Genomic DNA, 14,248 nt, shown 5'->3' with positions numbered 1-14,248 from the left:
CTTATACTATTAGGTTCTAAGTTATTCTTACTAGTAACGCGATCATTAATACCTTCAATATTATCATCATTATGAGAATTATTAATATTAGTATCATTTTTTTTCCATGATTTGTTCAATTTTTCTAACTCTATAATTAGGTCATTTCCAAACTCTAATTTATCAGCATCCTTAATGATCAAATGTTCAAAATATATAGCATGTATTGCCTCAAAAACACTATTAGTCTTTAGATTTAAAAATCTACATGCTTTACTATGCAAAGAGTTACCAATAAAAATAGATTTTATAGCTTTACTTCCTAACTTAACTCTCTGATTAGCAGTATCTAATACATAAGCAATACATCCCCATACTTTAAAATAATTAAGATTTGGCTTCCTATTTTTTCATAACTCATATGGAGTTTTATCTTGATTTTTATGCAAAATTTTGTTACTTGCATAACATGCAATATATAAAGCTTCACCCTAAAAACTCAAAGATAAGTTAGAATGTACTAACATAGCACTAACCATTTCAAGCAAACTTCTATTTTTTTTCTCAGCCACCCCATTTTGAGGAGAGTAAGGGGTTGTTTCTTCTTTAATAATTCCATGACATTCACAAAAAATTTTGAATTCAGTTGAGTTGTACTCGCCACCATAATCAGACCTTATTCTTTTAATCTTCTTGTCAAGTTGATTTTTTACTTTTTCTTTAAAGATTTTAAATTTCTCAAATATCTCATCTTTTGTTCTTATTATATATATATATATATATATATATATATATATATATATATATATATATATATATATATATATATATATATATATATATATATATATATATATATATAAGTAAATTTATAATTGTCATCAATAAATATTATGAAATACCTCTTTCCTCCTCTAGTTAATTGATCCTTATTATCACATATATCTGTATGAATTAATTCTAGCAATGGAGTTGTTCTTTCTACTGATTTGAATGGAGTCTTAGTAATTTTTGCTCGTGCACAATATTCACAATTACTAGTAGTTAATTTGAAATTAGTTTTAGGAACTAATTTATGAAAAATCATTCTATCCATAGTCTTACTATCAATATGTCCTAATCTATAATGCCAAATATAATACAGATGATCAACAATATAAGCAGAAATAATAACATCTTTATTTAAACTAAGCAAGTACATGTTATACTTGACAGATCCTTTCTTAACAAATGATCCCTTTTTAGAGATGACCACTTTTTGGGAATCAAATACAACTTTAAAACCATAATCATCAAGTTTCTTAACAAAAACAAGATTCTTTCTAATATCAGGAGTCTAGTGAACATCTTAAAGAGCGAGGATATTTCCAAATGTAAGAGGAAGTTGAACTGTCCCTTTGCCCATGATTGCACTAGTAGAGGAGTTGCCCATGAATACAGTCTTCTCAATATCAAGAGCCTCATAAGTCTTGAACACAGTTCTATAAGGAGTCACATGGCAAGTTGCTCCCTAATCAACCCACCATCCTTCATCCATATTAACTATGAGAATTTCAATGAGCATTGCAACTATTTCTTCATTGACTTCAATCATGTTAGCTTCATCATTCTTTTTTCATTTGTGATAGTGAGACACCTTTGCAAGATGTCCCATTAACCCACAAACATTACAGGGACCTTTGCTTTTCTTGTTCTCCTTCTTCTTGAAAGCCTCTTTCTTCCTCTTGAAAGTAGAAAAATTCTTTTTTCCATTATGAAACTTGGTTTTAGGCTTGTGTTGGAAAACTGGATGGGCACCCATAATGGGTCGACCCGACTTGATTCAAACTACTGAGCAGTTTGATGCATGGCTGAGTGGCCATGTAGAAAGCCACATGTGTGTGGCAGTTTATTTTATGGGACGTGGGCCATGTTGGTTGTTTTTATGCTGGTGAATACATATAAAAGAAATTGCAAAGAAGACATCACAAGAGAGTGTTGGAGTTTCTATAGGTACTAGTGCATGTAGATTTTAAAATTTTTTTAAATCTAAAATACAGCAAAAAAATCAGATTAAAATATTTTTAATCTAAGCATACATCCATCATATAAAAACATCTATGGATCTAGTTCATATGCTAAAATTAATATAAACTAATTTTAAGAATAACAAAGAAAAGCCTGTAATCAATTCACATATCTGAATCGCTTTTTCTTTTGCTTCAAACCTATAACTGGATTTGAATCCAATTCAATCCCTGGGTCAGATAGGTTCTAAATCAGTAGTACAAGCATCTTGCCTCTACAGGTATCTATAGGACTGATCTAGATAGACTTCTCTTGATACAATTCACTTGAACTCAAAGCCTGAATAGGCTTGAACCAAGCCTGAAGAGGCTTTTAATTTTGAACCCTTTTGATATTTCTTTCTTGATTCTTGAAGAAACCAAGAACCCTTTCTTGATCCTTTAACTAATCAAGAAGAATAACAACCAAGAAATAGTTGTAACTCACTCTCAACAAATTTGAGAGTAAAGGGAACAAGAACCAAACAAGTAGCGCCAACTAATTGACACCACCCCTATGTGCCGCCCACCCCCTTTTTGTCTCCAAGGGAGGACGCCAAGAGAAAGAAGGGGCATGGGCTAGAGAGAGGAAGAAAAGGGAGGCATGGGCCCAGTGAAGCTAGCATCAAGAAGGGAGGAGAGGTTATGTGAGAATTAAAGGGCTAAGATCCTTTATATAGACAATTTAAGGACGTCCTAATCAAATTAGGATCTCTCATTCTAATCATATTAAAATTTTTAGCCATAATATAGTTGGACCTATTAAATGGAGTGCCACCCAAAACACACCCAAAGCCATACCCTACTCTAGGCATTCGATCATATGGGACCCAATTAAATACATAAATAAGTCCACATGGTTCCATAAATTCTCTTCAAAGGTTCTTAACTAAGAAACTCTTTTCCAATTTCATCCAAGCCATAAATTAATTATCCAACAATTGATTTTATTGAATCAAATTCAATTAGATTCAAATCAATTATAGAAATTGGTTAAAACTCATCATATAAGCAAATCAACAACAAAAAAAATTAGGTTCACCTAGCTGCTAGCAAGGTTAACATGAACCCAATAGGATTTCTCTAAATCCATATTAATTGATATTTCATAATCTCAATTATAATCAATCCAGATTTTTTTTCTTTATGTGTGATCTCATAGGTTCAATTCTGTCTGATAGTGAGAAATATCATGATCTCTATCATAGATATCACTAAAATCTCTTTCAGTGGTTTAGAACAGTTTCACTCTAACTCAATAAGGATTATTGATCCAAAACGATCCCATTGAGCTCTCACAATCCATCAGTGATATCTAGCAATATGTAGTGGTAACTCAGTAAAATCGAAATAGAACCTCTAGATATAGTTAATGTATGATATAGTCCCTCTATCATAAGTCCTGACTAGATGACAGATCATGGATAAATCGTCAAACCCCATCATCAGTCATATGATAGATTCGATCAGTTCAAGTTTAATAGTGATTTTGAATAAATTTTTTTTTCCATTAATCACACTACTATGATCATAAATTTATGGACTCAGCTACTCAAATCTTATAGGACTACTCCTCTCTATCAAGATCGATATATGCTATTTAGATGCACATGTTGCTCGTACAGCTCAACTAACTGAAGCCAACATCCACTACAAAAATTCATGATCGAGTTAATATTTATGTATAGTCAAACTACAGTAGTCTTACTGTGAGCAACTATGACATCACAGATCAAAGGATCAGTCACACAATTACAGCATCGAGATGATCACTAATGATCGAATAGAAATCTATGTAATCTCTCATATGGTCACGCTCAGTACTAGTTATTCTTTAATAACTATCTGTACTTTTCATTCAGTGTCTATACACCATAGATTAGAGACTCATCTATCCTGAAGGAAGTGAATCATGCATCGATTTATCTGGATAAATCACCATCCCCATGACTGTCTTATAACGAGAGCAATTTAGGAATCAATGATATATGTCCCTAATTCTCAAAATTTGAGAATATGTATCGTAACATCAATTTCAAGAATGATTCAAAAACACATAACACTTGAATAGAAAAAAAATTATCTTTTATTGATTAAATTAATAGTTTAAGTATAAATTTATGTCATAGAATAAAAATATGTCAGCCAACAATGGGCTTCTAGGATATACATCTAACAATCTCATACTTAGACTAAAGCTAATTGGCCATTAATCTAAGCCCCAGATGAGCTTCCACTTTGGGCTGACTCAACTACTTTGTCAGCGGTCTGCCACATTATCCGTGGAGTCTACTCTTTGCACCTCAACATGTTATTTCTTAAGATAGTCACATATGATATGAAACTACCGTTCAATGTGCTTTGATTTTTTATGAGATCAGAGCTTCTTAGCAAGTGCTATGGCTCCATTATTGTCACAGTATAGTGGTATGGCATCTGATGTCATTTCATCAAATTCTGCAAAAATTTTTTAAACTAGAAGCATTCTTTTGTAGCATCTGAAGTAGCGACATACTCAACCTCTGTAGTCGAATCTGCGATGATGCTCTACTTAAAATACTTCCAACTGACTACACCACTATTGTATACAAACACATATCCTGATATAAACTTTCTATTATCTGGATCCGACATAAAGTCCGAATCTGTATAACCCTCAATTTGTAATTTAGATACTCCTCCAAAGATTAAGAATAAATCTTTAGTCCTTCACAAGTACTTAAGGATGTTCTTCACAGCTATCCAGTGCTCTTCGTATGGATTTGACTAATATCTATTCATGACACTCACAGCAAGGACAATATCAGGTCAAGTACATAGCATGTCATACATGAGACTCCAAATTATCGAAGTATAAGAGATCCTACTCATGCGTTCGATCTCCTTAGAAGTGTTAGGATACATCATCTTGGATAATTGAATACCATACCTAAGGGGTAGCAAACCACTTTTAAAGTTTTTTATGCTGAACCACTTCAGCATCTTTTCTATGTACAGCTTCTGTGACAGGCCAAGCATCCTCTTACATCTATTTCTATAGACCTTTATCCCAAGGATATAGAATGCTTTCTCTTGATCTTTCATGGAGAATTTTTTAAACAACTAAGCCTTGACCGAAGTCAGCATGGGAATATCATTCCCAATGAGGAGGATGTCGTCGACGTACAGTATGAGGAAGATAAGCATGCTCTCACTGATCTTTTTATAGACATAAAGTTTCTCTTTATTTTTAATGAAATCAAATGATTTGATTGCATCATTGAAACAAAGATTTCAGCTTCGAGAAGCCTGCTTTAGTCCATAGATAGACCTTTGCAGCTTACAGACTCGATGATCACTATAACCGGATGTGAAATTCAAAGGCTGCTCTATATAAATATCTTCCTTAAGATGTCCATTCAAAAAATAGTTTTCACATCTATCTATCAGATTTTATAATCATGGTAGGCTGCAACGGCAAGCAATATGTGGATGAATTTCAATATGGCTATAGGTGAAAAAGTGTCATGATAGTCAATACCTTCATGCTGACTATAATCCTTCACCACTAGTCTTGTCTTATAGATCTCTACCTTACCATTGGTACTTATTTTCTTTTTATAGATTCATTTACACCCAATGAGAATAATTTCCTCCAGTGGATACACTAAGGTCCATACTTGGTTTAAGTGCATTGAGTCAATTTCTGACTTCATTGCATCTAACTATTTTTTGAAATCAATGTCAGACATCACCTCATCAAAATATTAGGATCATCACTATGACCCCATCTCCCATAAAGAATGCTTTCTCTACATCCTCTTTCAGCATACCCATATATCTTTCAGGAGGATGGAGATTCTACTTGATCTATGAGGTAGATGTGGAGCAATAACTATTGGCTCATCCTGGATGGGTTTCTGAAGATCTATGCCTCGTTGCTCTTGAGAGACATTCTCATTAAGCTTAATTAACCTCCCACTACCACCGTCTTAAATAAACTATTTTTCTAAGAACGTGGTATTGCGACTCACAATCACATTATGGTCATGAAAATGTAAAAGTAATACCCAATGGATTCCTTAAGATACCCTATAAACTGAGCTATAACTGATCTATCTCTAACTTATTAGCTTGCTGTTTTTTAACATAGGCTGGATATCTCCATGTCTTAAGGTAACTGAGACTTGATTTCTTACCATACCATATCTCATATGGTGTGGTAGGAACTGACTTAGAAAGAACCCTATTTAAAATATGCATCACGGTAAGTAAGGCATATCCCTAAAAAAATAAGGATAAGTGAAGCTCATCATGGATCGGACCATATCCAATAGGGTCCTATTTCTCCTTTTGGATATCCTGTTGAGTTGAAGTGTAGTGGGAGAAGTCCACTGAGAGACTATACCGTTCTCCTTAAAATATCTCAAAAATTTAGCACTCAGATATTTCTTCCTCGATCAGATCACCGGATTTTTATGGATTTATCTGTTTGCTTCTCTACCTCATGCCTAAATTTTCTGAACTTTTCAAAGGCTTCAACCTTATGTTTCATAAGAAACACATATCCGTACTGTGACAGATCATCAGTAAAGATAATGAAATAGCTACAACCACCCTTGACTTACACATCAAATGGGCCATACACATCAGTGTGTACTAGGCTAGTAACTCAGTGACCTTTTTTTTTGTCCCACAAAGGGTAACCTAGCCATTATTCCTCGAAGGCATGATTCACAGGTCGGAATCGACTTGAATTGAACTAAGTCAAGGATCCTATCCTTTTTCAGTCTGTTTATCCTGTCCTCTCCAATATAACAAGCTTATGGTGCTACAAGTACTTATGGTTAAACTTTTTTGGGTCTCTTTTGGCCTACGGCATTCACTACTTGCTCATTTAAGTTCACATTAGCATCAACATATAAGTGATAAAAACTGTCAAATAAACAATCAGATTAATCAATTTATTTTATAAATAAATAGAATAAAATTTTTATTAAATTAAAAAATATATCCATCCTATGATAGTATAGAGATCAAAATTAAATTTTGACTAGCTATAGAAATAAAATAATAGTCTTTTAAATCTAATCTAAAGTCTGACGGTAATGGAAGAGAGTTGGTTTCAATGGCTTCTGCAGTAATTTTTGCTCCATTGTGATCGGAAGGATTATGTCACTTTGCCTCAATCTCCTACTTTCTATTAGATCCTGCATTGAAGTATATATATGAGCACTAGAACTAGAGTCCAATACCCAATTTAAAGTAAAGAAACTGTTATGTTAGATTCTATTATGAGCATACCTTCAGAAGGTTGATCACCTCTTTTTGTCTTGAGGCTCTCTAGGTAAGCAGAACAGTTTCTCCTCTGGTGGCGTCAGAGTTGCAGTGAAAACACTTTTCTTTCTCCATAGCTTTCTTTGGAGTGTCCTTCTTGCATTTGCTCTCCTTCTTCTGCTTCTTTGCAGGCTTATTCTTTTTCTTTTCTTGAGACTTTCTCTTGGAAGGTGCCTGCTCAATAGCAAGAACAGAGCCCCTTGAACTTTTCAAAATACCCTCAGCAGTGACCAACATATTGACTAATTCGGATAAGTTACAATCTAAGTTGTTCATATGGTAGTTTACGATAAACTGTCCAAAAAAATTGATCAAAGATTAGAGGATCAAATCCACCTTTAGCTCCCTCTGCATATTTAGCCTGAGCCTTTCAAGCTCCTCTAGATCCTTGATCATAGTCATATAGTGATCATGGACTGACTGCCTCTCACATATTTTCATATTGAACAATCACTTGGATAATTCAAAATGTGCGGTCGGCTCTGTTCACTGAATAATTCTTACAGGTGAGTGATCATGGCACAGACAGTGGTATGTGCTCATGCTGACTCTGCAACTCATTTGACATCGAAGCCAGCACATAATACTTTACCTTTAGGTCATCATCCATCCACTTGTTCAGAGCAGCTCTTTGCTCTGCTGTAGGACGGGCTGGTAAGGCTGGGAGGTCCTGATCAAGCACATATCCAATCTTTTCGGATGTCAGGACTATCCTGAGATTTTTAGCCAATCTTTATAATTTGTACCGGTCAGTCGGTTGGTTTCAAGGATGCAGACTAGTAGGTTAGAAGCCGATATTGTTTATCCACGAGAATAGAGATTCTAGTTAGACATTTATACTTAAAATTATATTTGTCCTAGAGACTTTTAAATATAAATAGACTCTTACTATTTTTTTGAATTTCGATACTTTTCGGATGAAAAATAAAAATCTGATGCGATCAATGCAAAATTTTTAGTGGATGCTGTGGTCCCACCGATGTCGTGCACCTCACCTAATAGTTTTTGATGATATGCACACCGATGCATAGGCAATTTTTATCCAGATGCTTCTCTAAGCATATTATAGTGACTTGATCTCTAAATCATGAGAGCTTAGATAACACATATTGCTTCCACTCCTTAGTTAAGCCTGACCCACCATTTACAAGCAAGTGTGAAGCTGTTATTGAGTCCCTCAGATAACATATATTGAGCCAACCCCATCTTCATCCTAGAGCAACTCTTTGCTAGTAGAATGGTTGCGTGTTCTCAATGCAACTGAACCACTATAACCAGCCGAGAACAATCAATATCAGTACCACATTTGTACTTCTACAATGATGAAGATCATAAGGCTTAATATTAATTAGGGAGATTTAGGTAAAGTCTCATCTAATCAGTCATCACATGACGATCTAATTAGCATAGGCTAAACTAAAACTCCTTAATTAATGAATCCAATCATCCAATTGGTCAGGTAAGTGAGATCGATAGGAGGGTACTCATTAACTCATCGTAGATAAAAATTATCTAGGTGAGTAGCCTCCAATTAAAAACCATCGATCAAGACTTACTTTAGACATCAAATGACTTTTAATTTCAATTAATTAGCTTAGGTGAATTAGATTCAAGTCATAAAGCCGGATTAGGTCCTTAGGTTAACTCGATTCTATATATAAGATTTAATCAACTCAATCTACAACACTTATAGAATCATAAGCTCAATTGATCTAATCCAAATTAATAACTGACTTGATTTGATCAATAGCTATATCAATTTTAACCCAATATAATCTAATTGTAACCTAAGATGTAATTCATTGACTTAATGCAAAACTACCTATGCCCAATGATTCATGCACACATTAATTTAGATTATTAAATAGATTTTAGATCTAAATTAATTAATCAAAAGTAATTTTTTGATTCTTGAAATACTTTCAGAACATGCATGCAATCATACATCATATACATGAAAAATTTTAAAATTTTTAGAAATTAATTTCAGATCTAAACATGCCATCATATATCACATATATGAAAAATTTAGATTGTAAAAATTTAATTTCTAACCTATGCATGCTTTCATATATCGCATATATGAATAAAAATCAGATCTAAAATACTTTTCAGATCTGAACATAAATATATACATCTCATGTATGATCTAAAATTAAAATTTTAAAAATAATTTTTAAAATTTTTATGCTACTTTCATACATATGAATATGTGGCTCTAATACCACTGTTGGAGTTTCTATAGATGCTAGTGCATGTAGATTTTAAAATTTTTTTAAATCTAAACTATAGTAAAAAAATTAAATTAAAATATTTCAATCTAAGTATGCACCATCATATAAAAGCACCTATGATCTAGTTCATATGCTGAAATTAACATAAACTAATTTTAAGAATAACAAACAAAATCTATAATCAATTCACATATCTGAATCGCTTTTCTTTTTACTTCAAACTTGTAACTAGGGTTGAATCCAATTCAATCTCTAGATCTGGATCTGACAGGTTCTAAATCAGCAACACAAGCATCCTACCTCTATGGGTATCTACAAGATCGATTTGAATAGCTTCTGTTGATACAATTCACTTGAACTCAAAGCTTGAATAGGCTTAAACCAAGCCTGGAGAGGTTTTTAATTTTGAACCTTTTTAATCTTTCTTTATTGATTCTTGAAGAAATCAAAAATTTTTCTTGATCCTTCAACTAATCAAGAACTAATCAAGAAGTGATTGTAACTAACTCTCAACAAACTTGAGAGTAAAGGAAACAAGAACCAAACAAATGCATCAACTAATTGACACCACCCTTATGTGCCACCCACCCCCTTTTGGGCTCCAAGGGAGGATGCCAAGAGAGAGAAGGGGCATAGGCTAGAGAGAGGAAAGGAGGGGGCATGGGCCCAATGAAAGTGGCGGTAAGGAGGAAGGAGGAGAGATTATGTGAGAACTAAAGGGCTAGGATCCTTTATATAGACAACTTAAGAATGTTCTGATCAAATTAAGATCCCTCATTCTAATCATATTAGAATTTCTAGTCATAATATAGTTGGATCAATTAAATGGAGTGCCATCCAAAATACACCCAAAGCCACACCCTACTCTAGACGTTCCATCGTATGGGACCCAATTAAATATACAAATCAACCCACATGATTCATAAATTCTCTTCAAGAGTTCTTAACTAAGAAACTCTTTTTCAATTTAATCCAAGTCATAAATTAATTATCCAATAATTAGATCTTATTGAATCAAATTTAATTAATTTAAATCAAGTGTAGGAATTGGTTAAAACTCATTATATAAGCAAACCAACCATAAGAAAAATTGGGTTCATCCAGGTGCTAGTAAGATTAACATGAACCCAATAGGATTTTTCTAAATCCATATTAATTGATACTTATAAGTTCAATTATAACCAATCTAGATCTTCTCCCTTTATGTGTGACTCCATAGGTTCAATTCTGTCTGGTAGTGAGAAATATCATGATCTCTATCATAGGTATCACTGAAATCTCTTTCAGTGGATCGAAATAATTTCACTCTAACTCGATAAAGATCATTAATCCAAAATAATCTTATTGAGCTCTCACAATCTATCAGTAATATCTAACAATATATAGTGGCAACTGAGCAGAATTAAATATAATATCTAAGTTAGTTAATATATGATACAGTTTTCTATCATAGTTCTGACTAGATGGCAGATCATGGATAAATCATCAAACTCCATTATCAGTCATATGATAGATTCGATCAGTTTAAGCCCAATAGTGATTTCAAATGAAAATTTTTTTTATTAATCACACTAGTGGACTCAACTTCTCAAATCTCATAGGACTACTTCTCTCTATCAGAGAGTGTGTGAAACAAAAAGAAAATAGAGGCAAAAGGTTCTTCATCTTTTTGTGAGTCAAAATAGAAAACAGAGAAGGCCTATTGCCTCAATTTTTTAATGGGAAGATTATGATTTGTGCTCGATTGTTTAGTTTATGCAATTTAGTTCAGCATGATTTTTTTATTTCTCTCTCTCGTGTGGCATTTAGACTGTGAAAAGTGAAACCATTCCATCGGTGATCGAGTTTCAATCAGGCCGATGATCCAATCGATAAATTTGATATGGAGATTTGCAAATGCATTGGTAGAAACCTGTAAGTTCCACTTCCAAATTTAAATTCTTACATTGGTATCAGAGTAAAGTTCGATTGTTTCTAGCTTGCTACATGATTTTGAATACTATGTGTATGATTAAATTTGCCCCGAATTGCATATTTTAGTTTATGGAATTTTGATACCACTAATGTCATGTCATTGTATGTATTGAATTAGGCTATGAAATTTTATGTGAAAGAAGCTTATGACATGTTGATTAAATTTGGTATAATTGGTATGAAATGGAATTAAATGGCATGAGATATCAACAGATTCACATTCTAGAATAGAAATTTCTTTGTGCAATTTATTTGTGTATATTACATTTCTGTAAGTAAATCTGGTACCGTTATAAAATTTATGTTACCAGATTTATTTTGATATATGGCTCATTATTTTTTCATTACCTGTAGAGAGAGAGAATTAGGCATTTAAATATCAAGGATGAAAATGAATAGATTTTAAGGGCCTAATTGTATACCCAGAAATTTATTTTTAGTTCTAGAAGTTAAAAATAACTTCTAAAAATAAATTCCTATCTCACTTAAAGAGTTTGAATTTTAAACACATGATTCCAGAAATTCTTGAGAATTGTGCATTGATGACTGTGGAAGTGACTTTGTGTTGTTAGTCTCCTAAGAAATGTGTATTCATGACTGTGGAAGTGACTTTGTGTTATTAGTCCCCTAAGTAATGTGCATTGATGCCTATAGAAGTGACTTTGTGTCATTATTATGTATTCTCTATATCTTTTCATGAGATGCATGGTCATTCTTGACTAAAACATTTTTTCTTCATGTGTTGTAGAAAAAATGGCAAGGTGACCACTTATGATTAGGATGCTGAGAGTCATTAGAACTATGGCTCAAAGAAAAAGGGTCAGAGAGATGGTATTTGAACTGCATCGTTATCGTATGAGACTTGGGCATGATGTGATCACTCACATCAAGATCATGAACAAGATGATCGAGGAGCTCATCCATGCTGGTTATTTCATGAGTGAATTATTAAGGATCATCACTTAGCGTACCACGATGAGTGAGCCTTGGTCCTCTCTCTTCATAGATATCTAGCGTAGGGAAGATATCACTACATACGCTTAAATTGTCTGAACGTTTGTTAGAGAGTTCATGACTTCGAAGGCTACGAGGACTACTTTATACTCGATGAGCTCTAGCTTCCGAGTCCATCAAGGCACAAACTAAAGAATGCCGTGGGTCCAAAGAGCGATCACGAGAGTGCTCAATAATGTCGAGGAGACAATCCCAAGGAGGCAGCACTGATATTATTTTTAGGGATTAATTCTTTGGAATCATATGTTAAATAGCTTATATAACTATGTAAGACTATTTGTTTCTAGTTTGCATTCATTCTAATTATTATGTATTATTATGTATGCACATTTAATTTTTTCTATGAATGCAATGTTTATTAAAATACTTTTTATTACATATTTATTGATTGTTAGAGACATTACAATGTGTGTTATTATGTATGCATATTTAATTTTCTATGAATGCAATGTTTATTAAAATACTTTTTATTGCATATTTATTGATTGTTAGAGGCATTATAATAAGTGGGAGTTCTCATGCAAATAATTGTCGTATCTTTTTTTTGATAATAAATGATTATGGTATTTAAAATACTAAATGCACAAGACTTGAAAATTTTGCATCATGAAACCAAATTAATGATGATTGGATTTGGATCATGGACAATGATTGGGAACTTAGTGAACTTTTGACTCCGTGTGTTATATTAGATTATCATTAATTTTGTTTGCATTTTGACAAAATAAATGTGTTATGCTGGGCACTAAGTAGTACATTGTCTCTTTGTATAATTTGGACTTACAAATGGCATCAAAAAAAATATTATCGCTGATCTTAACAAGAGCGAGAAACTGAACGGTAAGAACTACAATATATGGAGCTTCAAGATCAGATATGTTCTTGAAGAGCAAGAGGCTCTCAAGATCGTTAATTATGTATTGGCTGATCCCAATAAGGGTACTTCGACTCAGCACAGATATGCCACAGAAGCTTACCAGGCCTAAAGAAGGCCGATGCTACTGCTCGAGGCATCTTGGTAAGCTCAATGAATGATGACCTCGCTTTTGAATATAAGGATTATGGCATGGCTTATGAGCTATGGGTAGCCTTAAAAGAAAAATATGAGGGCACCACTATGACAAAGCTGAGATAGCTGACTATCAAGTTTGATACTTATAAGATGTACTCCAATCATATAGTGAAGCAACATCTAAGAGAGATGTCGAATATGATTAGGAGCTGAAGTCAACTGGTCACATCCTCACTGACGAACAACAAGTGCAATCTGTGATCCATTCCCTATCAGAATTATGGGAGCATATGAAGGTAAACTTGACTCACAATGAAAGTATCAGGACCTTCGCTGATGCTGTCCAAACATTGAGTTAGAAGATAAGTGGCTTGGTGCTATGAAGCTTCCTGGGTAGGCTTATATAGCCGAGTCAAGCTCTCACAAAGCTTCTAGTTTGAAGCGAAAAAGGTTCTAGATCAGGACAGATAAAAGGAAGGATATTGGCCCTAGATCTAAGAGAAATAAATCCAATCACCATAAGAAAAAGTGATTTGGAAAGAAGAGGACAAGAGTAAGCAAAAATGTTACAATTGAGGCAATTTGGGCCACTATGCTCGTGAATGCTTTAAGCCAAAGAAGGTAATACTATTTCTCACTTCTTTGTGTTTGTGTTTCTATCACCGTATTACTCA

The sequence above is a fragment of the Elaeis guineensis genome, chromosome 7 (assembly GCF_000442705.2).
Source record: "Elaeis guineensis isolate ETL-2024a chromosome 7, EG11, whole genome shotgun sequence".
NCBI lineage: Eukaryota > Viridiplantae > Streptophyta > Magnoliopsida > Arecales > Arecaceae > Elaeis > Elaeis guineensis.
This window is presented reverse-complemented; position numbering follows the sequence as displayed.